The following is a 21448-nucleotide window of genomic DNA, read 5'->3' as shown; positions in this document are numbered from 1 at the left end:
CGCGTATATTGGCAGGTCCGGTCGAGCATAGACGTGGGAAATGAACTTAGATGATGCCACATCCCAACGAATATCTGGTGGGGCGATGTTGCTAAGAACTGGCAGCCATGGAACCGGGGTGGAACGGATGGTTCCAGAAATGATCCTCATGGAGGAATATAATTTGGAATCGACCAAATGGACATGGGGGCTACGGAACCATACTGGGGCACAGTATTCTGCAGTGGAATAGCATAATGCCAGAGATGATGATCATAGTGTGGAAGCGCTCGCGCCCCATGAGGAGCTGGCCAGTTTTGCAATGATGTTATGATGTTATTCCCTTTGAATAGTAAATCCTACCAGCATGATCGATACACTAGGGAGTAGTTATTTATTTTAGATAGTTGAGAAGTAAACATGAAGGTGAATTTTACACGTTTGGAATTAGTCATTCAACTCCGAGCAGACTTTTTGGGCAGCCCTGCTTGCTTCTGTCTGACATGTGTGACAGACATGACCAAAAGGGTGGGTCTGGAAAGAAGTGTTCTGTTTAACTTGCAAATATGATCCAGAAAGTGGTCAACTGCAAGACCATGTGAAGTGCACCTGAGAAGGGTGTGTGCTCTGCTGTCTGTGGGTCGTGTCCCACAGAGGTCACTGTCTTTAGCTGTTGGATGTTTTGCAGTTCTCCTCTATCTTTGCAGATGATGGATCGACTTGTACTGTCAGTTATAGCAAACAGAATATTCAAGATTCTAAGTCTAACTGTGGACTGATCCACTGTTCCTTTAGTTCTATTGATTTTCGGTTCCTTTATTTTGAACTATTTGTCAGTGGGTGCAAATACATTTCGGTTGGTTCTGTCTTCTTGGTGACTTAACACTTTTGTCATCATTTAATGAACATATTTATCCCTAGAAGATTCCTCAGTCTGAAATCTCTGTTTGTATTAGCTCAGCCTAGTCAGGTTTTTTTTTTTCTCTTTCTCTTTTTTTTTCTTCTTAGTAATCTGACTTTATTGGCATGTCTGTCTTCTTTTTTTTTTTTTTTGCATGTTTACTTTATTTTTTTAAATTTTTATTTATAAAAAGGAAACACTGACAAAAAACAGAGGATAAAAGGGGTACAACTCCACACAATTCCCACCACCAGAACTTTATATCCCATCACCTCCCTTGGTATTCTTTTCTCTATTTCTAGTTTCACTGTGTCACAATAGTTAAACTGGGGATTTAGACATCATCTAAGTTGATCTTTTATTTGAGTCAAGTCTGACAATCTGTTTTTTTGGTTACAATTTTTCTTAGATCAATTACGTTCAAAGTAGTTATTGATACGTTTTAACTCACTGCATTTGCTAAGTTTTTTTTTCTCTGTGTTCCTTCTGAATATTTTTCTTTTCTCTTCTTTTTGGGTTACTTGGACATTTTACATACTCCTCTTAATTCACCCATTACCATTTTATTTGCTGTATCTTTTAATATTGTTTTAGTCATTGCTTCAAGGATTATTATATACACTCCTACTTTTCTTTTCTTTCTTTTTTTTCTTTTTTAAAAATGGAACGTTTCACAAATTTGCACGTCATTCTTGTGCAGGGGCCATGCTAATCTCTGTTTCATTACAATTTTAGTATATGTGCTGTTGAAGTGAGCACAGACTCCTAGTTTTCTACTCTTGAGTTTTCTGGTTTAGTTATAATTTATATTTGAGCACTTCAATTAAGTCATAGAAATCTTTTTTATATTTATTTATTCCCTTTTGTTGCCCTTGTTGTTTTATTGTTGTAGTTATTATTGTTGTTATTGATGTCGTTGTTAGGGCAGAGAGAAATCGAGAGAGGAGGGGAAGACAGAGAGGGGGAGAGAAAGATAACCTACAGACCTGCTTCACCGCCTGTGAAGTGACTCCCCTACAGGTGGGAGCTGGGGGGCTTGAACCCGGATCCTTGTGCTAGTTCTTGCGCTTTCCGCCATGTGCGCTTAACCTGCTGCGCTACCGCCTGACTAGAAATCTTAAATCAATCTATGTTCTTGGGAAATAGTTCACCTAGTAAAGTGCGCACTTTACCATGTACAAAGACACAGTTTTGATTCCCCTAGCACTACAGGGAAGCACCATGCACAGCAGGTACTGTGGTATTTATCCTTCTTTCATAGTGTCTCTCATTTTCTCTCTCTATATATTAAATTTAAAAGAGCCCACCAAAACTATTGACATCACACAGGCATGGTGAAACCATGCATGAAGAATAAAAATAAGTATATATGTCTGGATTAACTTTCCTTTGTCACACAGATAAACATTAAAACTTTACCCCTCTGGTTGCTTCTCAAGTGGTGAAGCAGGACTGCAGGTGTCTACCTTTCTCTCCCCTTCTCTGTCTTCCCCTCCTCTCTCATTCTGTCCTATCCAACAACAACAACAGCAACAACAACAAGAGCAACAATGGAGAAAAGATGGATGCTAGGAGCAGTGGATTCATAGTTCAGTCACCAAACCCCAGCAATAACCCTGGAGGCAAAACAAACAAAAAAATCTCCACCCCCTAATATAATGTCATATTTTATTATTTCAAGAGGCACACATAGAGAAAATATTAGGATCTCATACTTATTCACATATATACTGTATACATTGCTCTTCATTCTCACAAACACCCATGCTTTATTTTTATACTACCTGGTATCTTTATTTCATAAGAATTTCTTTTATAGCAGGTTCAAAGTTGGCACATTTTTAGTTCCCTCCCTTCATTTCTGAATGCATTTATTTCACCATAATTCCTAAAGGATATTTGATAGAATATAGACATATTTTAAAAATTTTGTCTATTTAGGTAGAGACGGAGAGAAATCAAGAGGGGAGTGAGAAGATAAAAAGGGAGAGAGACAGAGAGATACCTACAGCCCTGCCTCACCATTTATGAAGCTTTCCACCACAGGTGGGAACCAGGGACTTGAACCCTGGTCCTTGTACACTGTAGCATGTGCACTCAACCACGTGTGCCACTACCTGGCCCCTAGAATACAGAATTCTAAAATATATATTTCTGAGTTGATAGCTTTGTGTCTAGTTGTTTTCTTATTTCGATCGATCACTTAGAAGATGATGTGCCTAGCCTTCCTGGTTTATGATGAGAAATTGGAAGTTGTTTCTAACCTGTACATTACATGTTTTTCTTGGACTACTTTCAGGATATTTTCCTCTATTTTGGGATTTTCTCAGTTTGATTATGATACCTGACAAATTTTTCTTTGAGCTTGGCTTATTTAATTATTTGATTATGATACCTGACTGTAAGTTGGTGTCAGTGAGTTTCATTCATATAGTTCAATGGCAGCATTACTGTCATAGCTACTGTAGACTTACTAATTAGACAGGGACTAAAGAGACAGGGAAGGACAATTGATAATACACTTCTGATATTAGAATGTAGAAACTCACAAATAAGAGAAATAGGAAAAATGACTAAGTTTCATATCCAATTTATAAAAGATAAACAATAGTAAAACATAAGTGCACAAGAGACAGTTCTTAGTCTCGGAGATTTGGAAAAATATGCTGTTATAAAGATATTAAATAGAGAATTTAAAAAATTATCAGGAGTCATCAATATTTCACCATGGGAAAAGAAATCATATCCAAATGAATTCAGTTTCTTCTCTAAATAGACTTTTTAGGCTGCAAAATTGGACAACTTATTAGAAACTGCACATTTTTCTGCAGGACAACAGGTCATATCATCTATGCTCTTGCTTTGAGTGAAAGGTAAAAATATGTGGAGAATATTACCAGCATTAAAGATGTCCTACCTAGTTTAATAAATGTACTAAAAGGCTGATAGTTGTCTAATCAGTATTGACACTTGATAGCTATTTCTGATGTGTCTGTCCTAACTTCTGTTTTAAAACTATGTTTCCGTGAAACTGCTGAAGCTGGAAGATTTAAAGAACATTCTGAATGACTTTAATCAACCTCTAGACTAGTAATATGTGCCACTTACTTAGTACCTACAATATTTCAGGTGATGTTCTAGGACCTGGGCATTGCAGCTCATGTGTACGTCCTCAAATGATCCAACCTCTCAGCAGGGCTCAGGCAAGTGTATTGCTAATCAATTTCTTTTTATTAAAACCGTATTCCTTTCTAGGATATCACTCTCTCATGATGCCACTCAGTCTTATTGAGCTTTCTTGTTGCTCTTCATTGCTATTTCTTTCCAATATTTGAGGAGCTGAGGATCTCTTCATTCTCATTCTTTAGACTAGATTGCTTTGAGGTTCCACAATTGTTATCTTCAGTGAAATCCTTTCTCTGAACTACTGGAATCTATTTTCTACTGCCTACCTGATATCATTTCATTGTCTAATGGGCATTCTAACTTAACCCTTCTAAAACAGAAATTAAATACCGTATATGGCTCAAATAATCAAATTTCCCTGTTCTTTTTTTTATTATTTTATTTAAGAAAGTATTACTTAACAAAACCATAGGGTAGGAGGGGTACAGTTCCACACAATTCCCACCACCCATTCTCCATATCCCACCCCCTCCCCTGATAGCTTTCCCATTCTCTATCCCTCTGGGAGCATGGACCCAGGGTCATTGTGGGTTGCAGAAGGTAGAAGGTCTGGCTTCTGTAATTGCTTCCCCGCTGAACATGGGCGTTGACTGGTCTGTCCATACTCCCAGTCTGCCCCTCTCTCCCCAGTAGGATGGGTCTCTGGGGAAGCGGAACTCCAGGACACATTGGTGGGGTCTTCAGTCCAGGGAGGCTTGGCCGGCATGCTGACGACATCTGGAACCTGGTGACTGAAAAGAGAGTTAACATACAAAGCCAAACAAATTGTTGAGCAATCATGGACCCAAAGGTTGGAATAGTGGAGAGGAAGTGTTAGGGGGGATACTCACTGCAAACTCTAGTGTACTTCTGCTTTCAGGTATATATTTTGCAGTAGTTTATGGATACGTGTGAACATATGCTCTCTCTCACAGAAACAGGTGTATATCTAGGTTTTGGGACTTTGTTAGAAAGTGAACCACCTGGGATGGAATTAGAGTATACTATGAAAGGAAAGGTCTCACCCGAGTAATGAAGCTGAAGGGTTGTCATTCCACACGTGTAGTCTCTGGACACAGTCTGAAGTGAAGCATGTTGAGGTAAATTGGTACAGCCTCTGTGGAGAGCAGTCTGGAAAACTCTCCGAAGGCTAGACATGGACCTTCCATATGATCCAGTAATTCCTCTCCTGGGGTTATACCCCAAGGACTCCATAACACCCAACCAAAAAGAGGTGTGTACTCCTATGTTCATAGCAGCACAATTCATAATAGCTAAAACCTGGAAGCAACCCAGGTGCCCAACAACAGATGAGTGGCTGAGAAAGCTGTGGTATATATACACAATGGAATACTATGCAGCTATCAAGAACAATGAACCCACCTTCTCTGACCCATCTTGGACAGAGCTAGCAGGTATTATGTTAAGTGAGCTAAGTCAGAAAGATAAAGATGAGTATGGGATGATCCCACTCATCAACAGAAGTTGAGTAAGAAGATCTGAAAGGGAAACTAAAAGCAGGACCTGACCAAATTGTAAGTACGGCACCAAAGTAAAAACCCAGTGGTGAGGGGTAGACATGCAGCTTCCTGGGCCAGTGGGGAGTGGGAGTGGGTGGGAGGGATGGGTCATAGTCTTTTGGTGGTGGGAATGGTGTTTATGTACACTCCTAGTAAAATGTAGTCATATACATCACTAGTTAATATGAGAGGGGGGAAATCAATTGCATGTCTCGAAGTTTTTCAAAATATAAACTGAATCTTTTCTCAATATATGTAGTGTAATTGATATACAAACTCTCTCAAAAGCCTAGACCAAGTAGATCAGAAGCAACCAATAGCACAGCTATATACAAGATACTGGGTACTGTACAGCAAACCCTAACAAAAGGACTTTTCAAAGTTAACCCAATTAACAAATAATGTGATGATAACATTAACTATCGATAGTCTTTTTGAACCCCAAGACAGCAGGAACCTCACATCTCCACTATAGAGCCTCTACTTCCCCCAGTCCTGGAACAATTGGATAGGGTCCACTTTCCCATATCAAATAATATTGCATCTGCCGATCACAACCTAACCAATACAATGATTGCCACCTCAATTTCCCTGTTCCGTCTTCAGTCTTCTAGTTTGCTTAAAGTCACCACCATCCTTCAAATTGTCTTTTTTTTTAAGGAACATATATTCTCTCTTTTTAAAAGTATCTTTATTTATTTGTTGGATAGAGATAACTGGAAATTGAGAGGAAGGGGGAGATTGAGAGAGAGACAGAGAGACAGAGAGACACTTGTGTCACTGTTTCACCATTGTATAGCTCTCTCCCTGCAGGTGGGGACTGGGACTTGAACCCCAGGGTCCTTGCATATTGTCACTTGTAAGTTCAACTAGATGCACTACCACCTTGGCTCTCAAATTGCCTTCAGAAGAGAATTCGTAAATAGAAATTTTATTTATCTTGTAGTGAGATTCAGAGAAGTGAAAGTACTTTGTTAAGGCCACACAGCTAGTAATGTATAATGGTAAAAATGCCTACTGTCTCTAGATGATTCTAGTCTTTAAGAAGGTTACGTACTATTCTGTGCAAATATGATCCAGGTAAACGGGGCTCTGTAGCAACAAATCTTGGTTTAGCATTAATGGATTCACTAATTCCTTCCAGTTGTACTTCAAGAGTGATCTCCAGAAGATGAAGTTGTCAGTGCACAGTACTCTGTAGTTGTAAGAACAAATTCATGCTGTTCAATTGAATTCTTGAGACAATACAATTATAAAACAATAACACTAATGTCATCTGGTGGGAAGACACATGGATTACATGAAATTTCAAATTCATGACTAGAATGAATTTTGGGGAGGCATAAAGAGAAAATGACCTGCAAGATGCCATGATTTTTTTTGTCTTTATATCAGTTCTATTCAATAAACACTGGATGAAACCCTGCTACATGTCATTTGGGACAGTATATAAGCATCAGATGCAAAGACTGAAAAGCATGGTCCTTGCTTTCTATTATCAAAGAATAGGTATAGAAGTTACAGAGGGATAGCAAGATTTGTCCTTTAGATTGAGTCAAACTCTAATGGAATTATTCAAGGATGAAATGAGCTAGCCTTTTGCCATCACTAAAGATATTCGAGCACATGTTGGGAGTCTACTTGGTAGAGGAAGAAGACCATAGAATTAAATTAACCATCATATGAGTGATTGAACTGCAGGAACTTTAATCACTTCCAGCCCTGAGATGCTATGATTCTTTCAGCCATGCTATGTCTGGCTCTTAATACCATTAATAATTGACACATAACTGTAAAAAATTACATTTACATGGCAAATGTAAATCATCTACTATCCTGCTAAGACTTGTACTCTCCATGCAAGTACTATCCTAGTCCAACCCTGTTTAACTTCAGAGGAGATGGGGCAGGTTCAGAGGACTCGCTCCTTCTATTTTAAGCTCATATCACTTAGTGTGGCTTTCTTCTGCCCTCTAGAAAATTATAGAACCATTAGTCTATAATACTTATGGATGGTAATACTTATGGATGTTGTGGGTGGTAGAGATTTGAATTTATGAACACATTGAAATATGGGGAATTTTTTCCCTTTTGTTGCCCTGTTGTTTAACATTGTTGTTGTGGTATTGATATTGTTGTTATTGGATAGGACAGAGAGAAATGGAGAGAGGAGGAGAAGACAGGGGGAGAGAAAGACAGACACCTGCAGACCTGCTTCACTGCTTGTGAAGCGACTCTGACACATGGGGTTTTCTTTTTGTTTGTCTTCTAAATACATCCAATAGGAGCAAATAAAAATCACATAGAAAGTAAAATGAAAATAATATAGCTAAAATATACACAAAAGATTCTTGGAATATTTTAATATATTTTTGTACTTTATTTTATATATAAACAGAAGGTAATAGAGAGGGAAGAAGGGAGACAGAGAGAGAGAGAGAGAGGTAGAGAGAGAGAGAGAGAGACCTATAGTCCTACTTTACCACTCACAGAGCTTCCCTCTCTGCAGGTAGGGGTCTAAGTCTTAAACCAGGGTTTTTGCATATTGTAAAGTATTCTTTCTACAAGGTATGGCACTGTCCAGTCCCCTATCATGTTTTAGGTATATATGATAGCAAACTATGAACCAGTATCATTTAGTTCTATTCCACTGAGAAATCACTTTGCTCAGCTTAAAACAACTGTGTTTCTTCTTCTCATGGTCAGCTGTAGTAGTTCATCATTTTAGCAGTGGGTGAGCCCCTTCTTTCCTATGAATTTTACAATTCATACAATTGAGGTGATGTGATCAGGTGGGAAAATAAGACATTACAGTGAACTGAATTTTGAGTGTGGTCAAATTTGCTCAGGTCCCATGGTTTCTTAAGAGCAAAGGAAAATGCTTAGATTTAAAGTTTGAGAAAAATGACAAAGACAAGAAGGGCAAGGAAACTCATTAATTCAGGAGACATTGTTAACTCTTTTGAATATGGTCATTCTAATTAGCCTCATGCATAGTCTCTGGTCTTTTTGTGCATCATCTCACAAGACATTTTACATCCAGTGCACTGCTTTATAAATGACTTGTAGGCTCAAAAAGGTGATAGCCCTGCAATGTAAATCACATTTAGACAGTGCTTGAAATCTGGTCAATAACTAAGTACACACACACGTTTTTGAGCAATGACTATGCACTACTTTTGCAATTCCATGTAATCCCAAGAATGATTCTTGAGAGTTGATATTGCAACTGCAGTTTTATTTTATTTATTTATTTTTGGATAGATATAGAGAGCCGTTGAAATGGAAGGGCTGTGGAGAATAGGGAGACTGCACTACTGCTCTTGAAGCTATCCCACTACAGGTGGGGACAGAGGTCTTAAACCCTAGTCTTTGTACATTGTAACACACGCCATCTACCAGGTGTACCACTACTTGGACCCTTTGCTGTAGTTTTACATGAGAAAAGATGTAATGTTAAACAGCTTGCCAAGACTCATTCTTCTTCTTCTAGCGTTTGCCACTCATTCTTCTGATTCCAAATGATTGCTCAACCCATAGACATTATGGTGGAAAATTTGGGCACAGATTGAGAATCGATTTTATTTATCATGGATAGGAATTTTTCTTTGTCATTTTATTCCTTCTCATTCTTAGGGAATCAGGATTTGCTTTGTTCCTGTGAAGGTATAAAACAAGAAAAACAAATACAGCTGCTCAACATGTTGAAGTGCTTGCCCCCGAAGAGTATTTGCAATGTCCAGTGTTTAGTCTCATTTCTGGAATGCTCTAGATTTCAAATCTCAGACTATCAGGCTATTTCTAGATGTCTGCTGGGAGATAAAGTATTGCTGGCGAGGTTACACAGGAAGAAAGAAACCTAATGCAAATAAACTGATAGCTCCTTATGAGTATCCAAAGTTGATAGACAGGCATAGTTAGTTACTTTTCAGATCCTACTGAAAAATTGACTTTTTCAAAAATCATTAAAGTACTTAAATTCAGAATTTTTTCCTTCTCACATATCTCTCAAATTGTCATAGAAGTTTGTGTTTGCTACTAATGCCATTCTACATTTAAATATTAGTTAATTACCATGAATTCTACCATTTATATTATACAGTGGCCATTTGAAATGCATATGTAAGAGCACTTTACTCATAAGCATAATCACTGAAATTACTGAAATTGCACAATTTGTCTAAGCATCTGCAGTTTGTTTTTATCAGAAAAAAGTGAAAATACTGCACAACTGGTTCTCATTTCACTTCCTTTGCGCTCAGGTTCAACCCATATATTATTTTGTTTTGTTTTGTTTTTTCCTCTAAGGTTATCGCTTGGTAGCGCTAAGAATCCACTGTTAGTGGTGGCCACTTTATTCATTTTATTGGATAGGACAGAGAGAAATTGAAAAAGGAGGGGAAGATAGAGAGGGAGAGGGGAGAGAGAAAGAGCTTCGGCACACAGCTTTGGGTTGACGTTTTTATTCCAGAGAGACAGATGCATCACAGCACAAAGGCTTCCCTCAGACCCTGGGTGCTGGGGCTTGAACCCACATCCCTGTGCATGGCAAGCATACACCCTACTGTGTGAGCTATCTCCTGGCCCTAAATTCTAATCTTATATCACAAGGTCTATTTTGTTTGTTCTTTATTTGTAGCTTACTTCCTTGTTAGTGAGAAGGCTAACTCTTCTTAGTCTTTGATATATTTTTGCTGCTTTCATTACTTATTGTATTGCTCGGATTTCTCTCTCCCTACTGTCCCCTAACTGCTAATATGAGTAGATCTATCCTAATGGCTTTTAGATGAACATTATTGAAAAAAAGAAAGCGGTTTAATTTGACCCCCGCCTCTGTTGTTGTTGTCACTTGGGCTCCATTGCTCCAGGATCGATTTCTTGCAGATAGAGACAGAGCTATGGAAACATTAAAAAAAATCAGCTATTAAAAATGATGAATTCACCTTCTTTACCTCATCTTGGATAGAGCTTGAAGGAATCATGTTAAGTGAGATCAGCCAGAAAGAGAAAGAAGATATGGGATGATCTCACTCACAGGCAGAAGTTGAAAAACAAGAACAGAAGGGAAAACACAAAGCAGAGCTTGGACTGGAGTTGGTGTATTGCACCAAAGTAAAAGACTATGCGTTGGGGTGAAGGTGCAGTTCCTGGATCATAATGGCAGAGGAGGACCTAGTGGGGATTGAATTGTTATGTGGAAAACTGGGAAATGTTATATATTTACAAACTATTGTATTTTACTGTCAATTGTAAACCATTAATCCCCCAATAAATAAATTAAGGAAAAAATGCCATAGCACTGAAACCTTCTTCAGTGTTGTGAAGGACAAATTTAAACCTGGTTTGTGCATGACAAAGTATGTACACTATACAAGTGAGCTATCTAGCCAATCCAAAGACTATATATTTATTAATGATATGCAGATGAAAAGAAGTAGTTTGTCATTCCAGCACATGCAATGCTCAGGATCAAAGTTCGGAGCTCTAACACTCTAGCCGCTGTGTCACCTCCTAGGCCAATATACTTTGATTTCTCTTCCTCTTCATCACCCTTCCTTTCTTCTTCTTTTTCATCAGAGCATTACTCAACTCTGGCTTATGGTAGTGTCAGAGATAGAGCCTGAGACCTGAGACTGCTGGTAAGAGACTTTATTTAATAAACCATGATGCTACCTCCCTGACCCTTAAGAAGTTTAACTTTCAAATGCTCTCTAGTTCACTTTTATCTCCAAAATGGTTGCTGTCCACATAGGTGTAGATTTCTCTAGAACCTTTCTACAAAAAGGACTGCAGAAATATTAATTACTATGTGCCTAATATTCTATATGTTTGACATAAATAATTGATTTAATCTACACATTATCTTAGTAAATACGTACAATTACTATTTTACAAATAAATTTGTTAAACAAAAAGAGGATATCTAAGTTGCCAATAACATATACCTATTAATTGGGAAGGCTGTGATCTGAGCTCAGATGAGATAGTCCATGTTCTGTAACTTATATACAAATAATTATGATCTTAGTTCATCCGTTCAGCCCCAAATTGCTTTGATATTCTACCCACACAGTGTTTTTGAATATCTGTGTATCTCACTCAAGTAGTCTGGTTGCAGTACTGGTACTGGGTGCTAATTTCACATGATTCCTGGATAATGATCTTCACTGGCACTTAGCTTCTCATAATAGTATGTCTCTAGTGTTAGCACTAGGTTGGCTAGGATGCCACAATGCTTTCCAACAGAGACAGGTACATGCCTTCCGTCCTGCCAGCCCTTCTATTCAATAATTACCACTACAGAAGTGTTGGGTGAATATCTCCTTTAGGGCCATATTGTATGAGAGTTACTAACACCTCTTTCTAAGTGGCTGACTTATAATTAAAGGGACATATGTTTTAACTAATGCTTTTAGAGTGTCAGATTGCCAAATTTTTGTGACATCCTGCTGTTCACTGATATTTTTCTTATAACCTCAGTTTTGTTTTATTTGTGATTAATTAAACTTCCAGCATTGATTTTAACCCCTTTTAAGTATTCTTCAAGGTACAATAATTGGATATTTTATGTCCATTTTTCTTTATTGTGGGGTATCATATATAATACTTTACATTATAAATGGTTCTATGTTAGATTTTCAGTGGCTACTGCATATTTATTTTAAATATGCCTTAAATAGGAAAACTGGAAATTTCCACTCTAATAAGATAACTATACTCATTTCCAAATCTTATGTCTAGTATGTGCATTTTCCTTTGAGTAAAAACTCTTTGGAATCACAGATGAATGGAATTCCTATTCCTCTAATTTTCATTTTTGGGGATTTCAAGTTTTTTTCAGAATTAATTCTGCATTATTTTTTTCTCTGCAAGTGCCAATTTATATCCATATTGGACTTGGTATCAAATACAAAATGAAATGTATTTCAGAAAATTCTCTGTTATGTACTAGATGTATATGCAGGCAATAAGGAAACCACCTTAATTGACTTTCTTTAGTAGTTAACTAGTGTAAACTATTTTTTTTTTCTAGAGCTATGATTAGCTTTGTCTTGTTAGACTGGAGAATTTTTATTGTTGATAATCTTTCCCAACATGTCAGCATATGTTTAGGAAAACAGTTCTCACTCCTGGACCTGATCAGGTTATGTTATTCAGGGACCTGGACCCTGCACAGAGGCTATGAAATACTTTGCCCAAAGGAGAATACCTGGGAGGCAACATCTCATGGAAATGGATTAAAAATCAGGGAGGATTTAGCAGAAGGATTTATCAGCTAGGAAGGGTTAGGCAGTGGGGGAAGTCAGATCATAGCTAAGGTGGGATTGAACAGAGGGTTGACGGAGTCTCACAGGGGCCTTTATCAGAAACCTACAGGCACGCCTGATGAATGCAGGATGTATGCCGTTAAAGTGTGGGTGCTGAGGTGGCTTCTGGGCTGCTGAGATTCTAATACTGTCCTTCCTCTGGTCACATTACTCTCTATTGCAGTTTCATGATTTGATTTCCCTCCATTGTAGTTCCATAGATCACTGTTGCTGGAAGCGAAGAGTAATAGTTTTCTTCTTCTGTAAGAGACTTCCTGCAGCTTAATCCTGACAAGCTCCTTTAAGAACTCAGATTACCCCCCTCCACACACACGCACACGCACACGCACACACAAAGTCTGTCCACTGGCTCCATTCCAAATTTTCATTCCAAATTACCTGACCTGACCCATTTCACACTCGCTCCCACCTTCTGATGTTTTTATTTCTCATGTTCAACCTTGTTTCTCCCTCTGGGCCTCAGTACTGTCTTCCCAGATTCAAACTTTGCTTCTTTTCTTATCTAAGCTTTCTTTTTCTTCAACACCACTGCCGCTAGCTGTAAACAGCCAACCCAGCAATCACAGCCCCAGAGATTGGCCACCAGCAAATCCCCCATGTTCTCTCTGCCCAGGGAGTGCTCTTATGCCCTTCATGTGGAGCAGGGACATCTTTCTCCTACTGAGAAACTTGTCATCTTTCCTCATTAGGAGTGGAGAGAGGGCCTTTTCAAATAGAGGGATCAGCTGTAGCATTTACCACTCTCCTGGTGGTTGTTTGCTTCTGGAAAGAAGACAAACATAGCACACCTCTGCAGGGGACTGGGATTGACTCCTTCGGCTTCCATACCTTTGTGCTGTCAAGTGGAATTATTGTTCTTTACAGTTTCCCCTGCTGGTTCCCTCAATGTACTTCTAGAAACCTAGTTGTGTGGCACGATACCCCTGCTTCTAGAAAATGTTAGCTTCGAAAAATTTGCTGTTTCATAATGTTTCTTTCTCCCTTTCTCTACTATATAGGAGCACTTTAAGGAGGACAGATTTTAGCAAATTACCACAATTATCTCTAGCCTGCTGGTGCATTTCAGCAGACCCTGCTTTATCTCTTATTGGCAGACAATGTACAAAAGGAAAACAAAACAACAACAACAACAAAAAGGAAACACTGAATAATCTAGGAAAGGCACAGATAATCCACACTCATTATTTTCTCTTTAATTTTAGGAGTTTTCCCCCACTTATCTTCCATCTTAATGACTAACACAAAACACAAAGGAAGTGCTTGAATTTTATTTTATTTCTCTTTTCACCACAGCTCATGATAGCAAAATGGATGAGAAGGTAATTGATTGGGTATCTCCTATGCATTAGGCACAGGGCTAAGTAACAATTATACAGTGGATGAAAAAAAAGGTTTTTTCAGGCAGTCAAGGCCTAGTGGGGGATGGACACATAGATACAACATAGATGTTGAGGGGCCAGACAGTGGTATATCTGCACACACTGCAGTATGTAAGGATGCAGGTTCAAGCCTCCAATTCCCACGTATAAGGGAGAAGCTTCAGAAACAGAGAAGCAGTGCTGCAGGTATTTCTGCTCTATGTCTCTCTCTTCTCTCAATTTCACTATGTCCTGTCAAACACACACACACACACACACACACACACACACACACACACACGTATTGAGAGAAGAGTAGTTCAAGTGCTGTGAGCATGTAAGAGGGAATTTTAATGCTACCTAAAGGAGAAGATACTTAGGGAAAAGTTGCCAGAGGTGATGATGTCTGTGCTGACTCATTTAAGAAGTATAAGGAATTATTCAGAAACTGATATCAAAGAGAAATGTTAAAGCAAGGTTAAGGACTATGATGAGATAGCAGGAAATTTGCCCTGCCAGGTTCATGGGAAATGGAAAGGTATCAAGGGAGACAGACAGACAGATACACAGACAAACAGAGAGAGAGAGAGAGAGAGAGAGAGAGAGGATACTTCATTGTGGAAGAACTCATACTAAGAAATCCAAGCTATAACTGAAGGGCTAGAAAGTCATTGATGTGATTTCAGTAGGAAAACAGCACCATGACTGAACACTTAGAAGTAGATCCTATTAGGCATATTTTATAGACAGGAAAATGGAAGCATAGAGTAGGACAGCATCTTGCCCAGGGTCACACAATAAGAGGCCAGGCTGGGATTTGAACTAAAGATGTGTACACATCCATGAATCAGTGTTTCATCACTACCCTGTAGTGCTCATGGGAGATGAGCCGATTTGGGGGGGAGCAGGGTGAGATGGGCTTAGATATGCATGCAAGTAGATTTCTAGTCAGCCCTCGTCATACAGATTTATGAGTGTCCCTGACACAGAAACAGATGTATTGGAAAGGAGTCAGATAACCAGGAGTACAATGAGTTAATCCAAAGCATGATCTACCATGCTTCTGAGTTAGCTTATCTTTTGTCACTCCAGAAGAGAAGGGACACATGGTCACCTTCACAGGGAGCTAGCCAACCTGCCGGTTTTTAGCCTGCCTCAGCCCGTCTTTTCCCCATGCTTCTGTGACAGGAGTGGGTTAAGTTTGCTCCACTTTCTCTTTTTTTCTTATGATGATTCTTATCATGAGAACACATTAATCTTGTGCTATTTTCTGTTTTCATTACAATCTTTGTCACACAAGTGGAGCATCAGAATGTTAATGCCTCATATCTTCTGTGAAGGATAGTAGAATTCTCCATTGCTTTGACCTTTCCAATGTTCTGTATTTCGATTGGGCCTGGAAGTTGATGATTAATGATAATTACAATAATTACACCAAGGGACTCGAAATATAAATTACCAAATGTTCAAAGGAAGCCACTTGAAACCTTTAATAGAATCTTGAACAATCTCTGTCCAAATGTTCCTATTTCCTCCATCAGACATCCCTCTGTGAGTAGGTTGGGGGGAGATTCAGTCTAGGTTGCATCCAGGAGAATAAAAGAGCTGTGATTTGTGAGCCATGTTTTAGGTATATGAAAGGGGGAGAAAGAAATCAATTTTTAAATCAATAGAATGGTCCTTCACCCAAATAGCTTTGCTTAACAAAGAGTGAGCATTCCATAAAACAACACTTCGCTTTTGATTCAGATCATTAACTATGATTCCCATTAGGCAGGAGGTGCCACAGGGAAAGGGGATATTTACTTGTCTCCTCTGCTCTGACTTTTTGACTTTAATTTTCGGGAGGTGTCACTTTCCAGTGCAGGAGGACAGGGTTAACATTCTCTGCAACCTTTGTACTTTTGCCCAAAGATAAAGTTCAACCCAGTGCCAACATTAGTGGCAATCACATTCTATGGGCACCTTTGCAGTAGGCAAGATGCAGATTCCCTGAGTTCTTTCTTTCTTTCTTTCTTTCTTTCTTTCTTTCTTTCTTTCTTTCTTTCTTTCTTTCTTTTCTATAATTGTAATTGAAAAGAAACCCTAGAATGAGGATCTCATTTTCAGACCTTTGGCTATTTTCTTTGTGCTGCAATAAATACTGCCCTATATTGCAGTACCGGTGCAGCATATTCCACTTTCTGGCCAAGTTGCAGACATCATCATGTCAGATTTCCAAAAGGAAGGAAGAATCTGTGAGGGTGAGATACCTGAAGATATTTGATGGGGTGGGGGTGGGAGGAGACCCATAACTGGAATCTGTGTGATTACAGAATGGATACATCCTGCATACATTTGATATGCTTTAACATAGATAGTGTACTTGTTTATTTATTGGGGGGGGCATGTCAGCTGATTTTAAACTACACACTGATTCTAACTGGTACTACCTAGACTTTTGACAGAGGGTTGTCTTTGTGTTGAGAATGCTGCCTTAGAGTAAAGGCTGTCTAGGGAAGAGTGATGGAGTGCACTCATGGGCTCATTCTCCTGGCACTTGGTTTTCTTTGAAACAAAAGATGTACTGAAATCAAGGGTTACATGCTAGAAGAGTCTCTGTCAGAGACTAGATGAAGCTCCTGAGTCTTGTTTGGTATTGAGTAAGGAGCATGAAGTTTGCAGCGCAAGGCAGGTCTTCTGCCAGCGGAGAGAAGCCCTCCATCTTGCTTTTGCTCTGAGGTTTGCAAAGGCTTGGGGACATCATCAGTATGTGAGAGACATGTCACAGTGATGGCTTTAATAATTTTCAGGTTCAGATAGGTTGGCCCAGGAACGGGGCTGTAACGCAGAGGATTAAGCACACATGGTGCAAAGCACAAGGACTGGAGTTAGGGAACCAGTTGAGCCCTCGGTTCCTGCAGGTGTTTATCTTTCTCTCCCCCACTCTGTCTTTCCTCCTCTCTCGGTTTCTCTCTGTCCTATCCAATAACAACAGCAATAGCAACAAGGGCAACAAAATGGAAAAAAAAAATGGCCTCCAGGAGCAGTAGATTCGTGCCCCAGCAATAACCCTGGAGGCAATATAAATAAATAAATAAGTAAATAAATAAACAAACTGGACCACTGCATAGGATCCTGTGACACTTCAGGTATTTGGAGGATATTCCCCTTTTCCTAGACACTTCCGTTGAACTCAGTTGACATTCTAATGAATTACTTTGGAGAACACGTAGATAGTCTCAATTAGTACATTTTTATTACTTATTTATTTTGGTGGAGCCACGTTCTCATGCATGAGCAATTTCACTGCTCCTAGACTGACTTTCCCCCTTTCTTTTCTCCCTTCCTCCCTTCCTTCCTTCCTTCCTTCCTTCCTTCCTTCCTTCCTTCCTTCCTTCCTTCCTTCCTTTCTTCCTTCCTTACTTCCTTCTTGCCTCCAGGGTTATCACTGGGGCTCAGTGCCAGCACTACAAATCCACTGCTCCTGATGTCCATTTTTTCAATTTTTGGTTGACTAGGATGGAGGGAAATTGGGAGGGGGAGAGAGAGAGGGGAAGAGACAGAGAGACACCTGCAGACCAGCTTCACCACTTGTGAAGAGACACCCTCTAGGTGGGGAGTCAGAGGTTCAAACCAGGATCCTTGAGCAGGTCCTTGTGCTTCAGAATATGTGTGCTTAACCTGGTGTGCCACCGCCCAGCCCCCTAGACTGACTTTCAAGACAAAGAGTGAGAGACACCGCAGCACTGGAGCTTCCCCAGAGCCATAGCATTCCCATATGACACCAGGGTTTGAACCCAGCACATTCACATTACAAGGTATGAGCCCTAACCTGTGTTACCTCTATAGTTATACTACCCATTTTTGGGATGGGCATACCAGGACTTTGTGCCTGTGCTATTCTACCACTCCCAGTAGATTTTTTCTTTTTAAATTTTAGAGACAGAGGAGATGGGGAGAGAGGAGAGACACAACCATACCTGGCGTGCATGGTACACCAGGACTTGTGGCACCAAGGACTTGAACCCAGATCCTCATACATGGTAATTTATCTTCCAGCTATGACTAGTATCTCATGCTCATAAAGAATGTGGTGTTAAATGTGTATGTGTCGTGTGTTGCATGCATGCATTTTCTATATTTATTTATTTATTTGTCTCCAGGGTTATTGCTGGGGCTCAGTGCCTGTACTATGAATCCACTGCTCCTGGAGGCTATTTTTTCCCTTTTTCTTGCCCTTGCTGTTGTTATTATTATTGCTGTTGTTACTGATGTTGTTGTTGTTGAATTGGACAGAGAGAAATGGAGAGAGGAGGGGAAGACAGAGAAGGGGAGAGAAAGATAGACACCTGCAGACCTGCTTCACCGCTTTTGAAGTGACCTCCCTGCAGGTGAGGAGCCCAGGGCTTAAACAGGGATCTTAATGCCAGTCATTGCAGTTTGTTCCATGTGTGCTTAACCCTCTGCACTACTGCCTGGCCCCCTGCATGCATGCATTTTCTACTCAACATTTCCTCCTTTGAGAGGTGCCAGATTTCTTTTTGGCCAATGTGACATCCAGAGGATTGAGGTGCCACACAGCAGATTTAGTCCATGTCGATAACCAGAGCATGGCAATTTGAGTTATGATTTAGCCTCATTGTTGCGATCTCTGCCTTCTATGTTTCTCTGCTACAAAAGCAGATTTTAGAAGTGTGAACTTGAACTCAATCTAGCTGCTTGTTCAGCTAATGAACTGGTCTAAGGGGATTTTGTGAGCTCTTCACTTCAAATATAGATTTGAGGTTTTTATTCTATGGAGATATGCAGAGCTTGTAAACATGAACTCAGGAACACTTAGATGGTGACAGTTGAACTTATAATTTTAACAGTTACTACTATATTAAATTGCATCCTGATGATTTGGAAAGCACAATAAATTTGATCAGCTATTGAGGTCATGTTTGTGGGGTCAAGTATCTCATTACACTTGTATTTTCTTCCAAATGAATTTATACCTTTATTTTATTCTGCTGGCTGTTTTTCCGGCCTATTATTACAGTCCATTATTGCAGTTTTAAAAATAGCTCCTATTTCCACTCCCAGAAGTCAAAAGTAACATTCCTTAGAAAAAAAGTAAATATAATAAAAAGTTAATGTGCTAACACCCCCTTTTGTGTAAATGTAGTGTGTGTGTTTTGAGAGTCAGCTAATTCAAATTTGTATCTGAACTGACAACAAGTTAAGAGAGATTTTTCCTTATCATTGTAAATACAAAAACAATTGCCCAAAACCAAAGGAATATATGACAACGTAAGGCAATAATGCCAGGACCCCAATGTGATACTACAAATCAGTTGGTTTCAGACTGGCTAATGACTTTGGAAAAGGATCCAACTTCTAAGGTTCTGTGTGTCAGTTAGCTTTGATTTTTATAAATAGTTACATTTGTTCCAATCCCTGTCTCCACTTGTGTTAGTAACATTGGTCAATTTATATATGTCAAGTGGGAAGTCCATTAATTTAGATCCCCTGAACATCTGCTGGTCTCTAGATGGACTTGAACCAAAATGAAAATCATTGAGTCATTCATCCTACAAATATCTATTGAACATACTGGGGCCTATGTGGGTTGTCAGAAGTTTCTCTCAACAACTAAAAGCACTCTGAAGCAAAACATACACAAGGGTTGTGAAAAGAAATAAAAGCCCACTTGGATCAGGTCCTAGAGAATTCACTCATCTCTGTATTTGTATTACAGAACTGTATTACAGTTCTTAAGACTTTGATATACTGTGCCTCCTATATTCCCAAAGTATTTTTGAGGCTTTCTTCCACTGTGTCTTTGTTTGCTATGTTTCTAGATTTGTTCTTCCTCCTGAACATTTCTTTTTAAACATAGTTGGTTTCTTGATTAGATGCCAACCCTGTATCAGCTTCGAACCTTGACTACCTTATCTTAATGTTTGGAAGTGAGTCTGAAATTGAACTATGGGAGTAAGATATGGCCCCCGTTGTCATATTTCCTGGGCACTTTATTTTTATTTTTAAGTCATGCAACAGATCAAGGCCACAGTCTACAAGAGGGAGAAACACCAGGACATGGGTGCACTTGGCTTGGTCAAGACCAAGTCAACTTTGGTATGATAGAAAGATCTAGTCATTCCTGCTGTGTCCATCTTTGCATCTTAAAGTCAGCTCTGTGGTCCATCACTGGGAATAAACCAAGTGTAGGAGGAAGACCTAGTTTTGAATACTGTCTCTTGGAAATCCTGCTATATATCTCATAACTTCTTTAACCAATTATCTGTTGATAGACACTTAGGCTTCTTACATTCTTTGGCTACTAGGAATAATGTAGCTATGAACATAGGGGTGCATATGTCATTTTTTTCTAGATCTGGGCCTGTCTGGTTATTTGGGGTTTCTGTCATTGCTATCAGTATATTTCTCAGTTTCTGCATTTAGTGTGCCTTAAGTTGTTGTGCCAGCAGGAGGTGCTATGGCTAAGGTGTTGGACTTTCCTGTTTATATCTTTTTGGAAGAGAGAAGATTTTTTCCTATGTCATAGGCTGGTTTAGTCTTTGATGTCAGTATAAATCTCCCTGATGTTGTTCTAATCTGAGTGGGGAGCAGTAGTGTGTGTGAGGGGGGTGGTAATGGCTTTGGAGAATTTCTTTCTCCTTAGTGTTCAAAGGAAAATCAAGATGTATGGCCCTCCCTAAATTCTCTGCCTTTATTCTTTCAACCTTGCACTCTGTTTTATAAATACCAAAATGGTGCCTGGTGCCACTTAGCACAGCTTCTAAAGTTTGAAAGCTTCTAATTCACTCCTGACCACACTTGCCCATACCTACTTTTAGTTAAGTGAGTTGTTTAATAAGTCACAGTTGTAAATTGGCATGTTTTTAGTTGATTTTTTTTTTTAACAGTCCTTGTTGCTTTAACTCAAGGCCCCTGGAGTGGCACTTCTCAGCCATTAATCCTTAGACAGGCTACTGGAAATTGGCTGGGATTTATTTTGTTACCTGGTTGTGGGGGCCTAATAGGTTAGCCAGGTTTTAATTTCATCAAGATATTTTCTTTAAATACTAGTGGATTCTTGTGGGCCATTCAATACACAGTTGCCCGAGTTCATAGGTTAAGCATTCAGATGTATTTTTCTGCCACTGGCATGTGGTCTATTGGGAAACTCCCAATTGGGAGTCAGCCTTCATGTGTAGGGCTTTTTGAGTT

At 39.3% G+C, this 21448-nt stretch overlaps 1 non-coding gene across 1 annotated transcript; it reads right to left on the bottom strand.

The window, feature by feature from the left end:
• Positions 1–1535: 1535 nt before the first annotated feature.
• On the bottom strand, positions 1536–1639 carry LOC132533586 (U6 spliceosomal RNA). Its single transcript, XR_009545450.1, has one exon. It is a non-coding gene; the product is annotated as a U6 spliceosomal RNA (small nuclear RNA).
• Between the last annotated feature and the right edge of the window lie 19809 nt (positions 1640–21448).

This window comes from Erinaceus europaeus, chromosome 16 (genome assembly GCF_950295315.1).
Source record: "Erinaceus europaeus chromosome 16, mEriEur2.1, whole genome shotgun sequence".
In the NCBI taxonomy this organism is placed as follows: domain Eukaryota; kingdom Metazoa; phylum Chordata; class Mammalia; order Eulipotyphla; family Erinaceidae; genus Erinaceus; species Erinaceus europaeus.
Note: the sequence above shows the minus strand (reverse complement) of the source record. Positions and strands in the feature narration are given on the sequence as shown.